The sequence below is a fragment of the Arachis hypogaea genome, chromosome 13 (genome assembly GCF_003086295.3).
Source record: "Arachis hypogaea cultivar Tifrunner chromosome 13, arahy.Tifrunner.gnm2.J5K5, whole genome shotgun sequence".
NCBI classification, from domain to species: Eukaryota; Viridiplantae; Streptophyta; class Magnoliopsida; order Fabales; family Fabaceae; genus Arachis; species Arachis hypogaea.
Genome location: NC_092048.1, coordinates 103,251,048 through 103,254,823, shown reverse-complemented (window position 1 = coordinate 103,254,823; position 3,776 = coordinate 103,251,048). Strand labels below are relative to the sequence as shown.

At 41.9% G+C, this 3,776-nt stretch overlaps 1 non-coding gene across 1 annotated transcript; it reads right to left on the bottom strand.

Annotated features, from left to right (window-relative positions):
• Positions 1-666: 666 nt before the first annotated feature.
• On the bottom strand, positions 667-774 carry LOC112739845 (small nucleolar RNA R71). Its single transcript, XR_003170781.1, has one exon. It is a non-coding gene; the product is annotated as a small nucleolar RNA R71 (small nucleolar RNA).
• Positions 775-3,776: the final 3,002 nt, after the last annotated feature.

Genomic DNA, 3,776 nt, shown 5'->3' with positions numbered 1-3,776 from the left:
GTTGTGTTTCTTCCATTATATTACATTCTTTGTCTCCCCCTCTTCTTCTACTCACACAGGGATCCCTATACTGTGGTATAAAGGATCTCTATTATTATTATTATTATTTTTGTGTGCCCTCTTCTTTGTCATATGAGCAGGAGCAGGGACAAGAACATTCTTGTTGAAGCAGATCCAGAACCTGAAAGGACCCTGAAGGGAAAATTAAGAGAAGCTAAATTACAATAATCCAGAGATAACCTTTCAGAAATTTTCGAACAGGAAGAGGATATGGCAGCCGAAAATAATAATAATGCAAGGAGGATGCTTGGTGACTTTACTGCACCTAATTCCAATTTACATGGAAGAAGCATCTCCATTCCTGCCATTGGAGCAAACAACTTTGAGCTGAAACCTCAGCTAGTTTCTCTGATGCAGCAAAACTGCAAGTTTCATGGACTTCCATCTGAAGATCCTTTTCAGTTCTTAACTGAATTCTTGCAGATATGTGATACTGTAAAGACTAATGGAGTAGATCCTGAAGTCTACAGGCTCATGCTTTTCCCTTTTGCTGTAAGAGACAGAGCTAGAATATGGTTGGATTCTCAACCTAAAGACAGCCTGAACTCTTGGGATAAGCTCGTCAAGGCTTTCTTAGCCAAGTTCTTTCCTCCTCAAAAGCTGAGTAAGCTTAGAGTGGATGTTCAAACCTTCAGACAGAAGGAAGGTGAATCCCTCTATGAAGCTTGGGAGAGATACAAAGGACTGACCAAAAAGTGTCCTTCTGACATGCTTTCAGAATGGACCATCCTGGATATATTCTATGATGGTTTATCTGAGCTATCAAAGATGTCACTAGACACTTCTGCAGGTGGATCCATTCACCTAAAGAAAACGCCTGTAGAAGCTCAAGAACTCATTGATATGGTTGCTAATAACCAGTTCATGTACACTTCTGAAAGGAATCCTGTGAGTAATGGGACGCCTATGAAGAAGGGAGTTCTTGAAGTTGATACTCTGAATGCCATATTGGCTCAGAATAAAATATTGACTCAGCAAGTCAATATGATCTCTCAGAGTCTGCATGGAATGCAAGCTGCATCCAACAGTACTCAAGAGGCTTCTCTTGAAGAAGAAGCTTATGATCCTGAGAACCCTGCAATAGCAGAGGTGCATTACTTAGGTGAACCTTATGGAAACACCTATAACTCATCATGGAGAAATCATCCAAATTTCTCATGGAAGGATCAAAAGCCTCAACAAGGCTTTAATAATGGTGGAAGAAACAGGTTTAACACTAATAAACCTTTTTCATCATCCACTCAGCAACAGACAGAGAACTCTGAACAAAATGCTTCTAATTTAGCAAATTTAGTCTCTGATCTATCTAAGGCCACTGTGAGTTTCATGAATGAAACAAGGTCTTCCATTAAAAATCTGGAAGCACAAGTGGGCCAGCTGAGTAAAAGGATCACTGAAATCCCTCCCAGTACTCTCCCAAGCAATACAGAAGAGAATCCAAAAGGAGAGTGCAAGGCCATTGACATAAGCACCATGGCCGAACCTGTGAGGAGAGGAGGACGTGAATCCCAAGGAGGAAGACCTCCTGGGACGTCCAGTGACCAATAAGGAGCTTCCCTCTGAGGAACCAAAGGAATCTGAGGCTCATCTAGAGACCATAGAGATTCCATTGAACCTCCTTATGCCCTTCATGAGCTCTGATGAGTATTCCTCTTCTGAAGAGAATGAGGATGTTACTGAAGAGCAAACTGCCAAGTTTCTTGGTGCAATCATGAAGCTGAATGCCAAATTATTTGGCATTGATACTTGGGAAGTTGAACCTCCCTTGTTCATCAATGAACTAAGTGATCTGGATCAACTGACATTGCCTCAGAAGAGACAGGATCCTGGAAAGTTCATAATACCCTGTACCATAGGCACCATGATCTTTAAGGCTCTGTGTGACCTTGGTTCAGGAATAAACCTCATGCCCCTCTCTGTAATAGAGAAACTGGGAATCTATGGGGTGCAAGCTGCTAAAATCTCATTAGAGATGGCAGACAGTTCAAGAAAATAGGCTTATGGACAAGTAGAGGACGTGTTAGTAAAGGTTGAAGGCCTTTACATCCCTGCTGATTTCATAGTCCTGGATACTGGAAAGGAAGAGGATGAATCCATCATCCTAGGAAGACCTTTCCTGGCCACAGCAGGAGCTGTGATTGATGTTGACAAAGGTAAAATAGTCCTTCAATGGAATGAGGACTCCCTTGTGTTTAAAACTCAAGGATCTCCCTCTGCAACCATGGAGAGGAAGCAGAAAAAGCTTCTCTCAAGGCAGAGTCAACCAGAGCCCCCACAGTCAAACTCTAAGTTTGGTGTTGGGAGGCCACAACCAAACTCTAAGTTTGGTGTTGAACTCCCATATCCAAACTCTAAGTTTGGTGTTGGAGAGTCTCAACAAAGCTCTGCACATCTGTGAGGCTCCATGAGAGCCCACTGTCAAGCTATTGACATTAAAGAAGCGCTTGTTGGGAGGCAACCCAATTTTTATTTTTCTAACTATATTTTTCTTAGTTATATGTCTTTGTAGGTTCATGATCATGTGGAGTCACAAAATAAATATAAAAATTGAAAACGGAGTCAAAAACAGCAGAAGAAAAATCACACCCTGGAGGAGCATCTGCCTGGCGTTCAACGCCAGAACAGAGCATGTTCTGGCGCTAAACGCCCAAAATGGGCAACATCCTGGCGCTGAACGCCCAGAACAAGCATGGTTCTGGCGTTCAACGCCAGAAATGGCAGCAAATGGGCGTTGAACGCCCAAAATAGGCACCAACCTGGCGCTGAACGCCCAGAGTTGTATGCAAGGGCATTTTGCATGCCTAAATTGGTGCAGGGATGTAAATGCCTTGACACCTCAAGATCTGTGGACCCCACAGGATCATCTCAGGATCTGTGGACCCACAGGATCATCTCAGGATCTGTGAATCTCACAGGATCCCCACCCACCTCACCCTCTATCTCTCCATTCATGACCATCCCTTCTGTTTTCCATCCACCACTCACATTCATACACATATCCCTCCATCTCCTCCATATCTTCTTCTTCTTCTATTCCTTCTTCTTTTGCTCGAGGGCGAGCAACATTCTAAGTTTGGTGTGGTAAAAAGCATAGCTTTTTTGTTTTTTTTTTCCATAACCATTGATGGCACCTAAGGCCAGAGAAGCCTCTAGAAAGAGGAAAGGGAAGACAAAAGCTTCCATCAAGGGTCTATAGCTCAGTGGTAGAACATTTGACTGCAAATCAAGAGATCCCTGAGATACCTCAGGGGATACATTTTCTTCCACACAATTATTGGAAGCAACTAAGGGTGGAACATCAAGAGCACTCCATCATCCTTCATGAAATCAGAGAAGATCTAAAAGCAATGAAGGAGGAGCAGCAAAGACAAGGAAGAGACATAGAAGAGCTCAAGGACATCACTAAGGTGGACTCATTCCTTGTTCTTACTTTCTCTGTTTTTCGTTTTCTATGTTATGTGCTTATCTATGTTTGTGTCTTCATTACATGATCATTAGTAGTTAGTAACTTTGTCTTAAAGTTATGAATGTCCTATGAATCCATCGCCTCTCTTAAATAAAAATTGTTTTAATTTAAAAGAACAAGAAGTACATGAGTTTCGAATTTATCCTTGAACTTAGTTTAATTATATTGATGTGGTGACAATGCTTCTTGTTTTCTGAATGAATGCTTGAACAGTGCATATGTCTTTTGAAGTTGTTGTTTAAGAATGTTA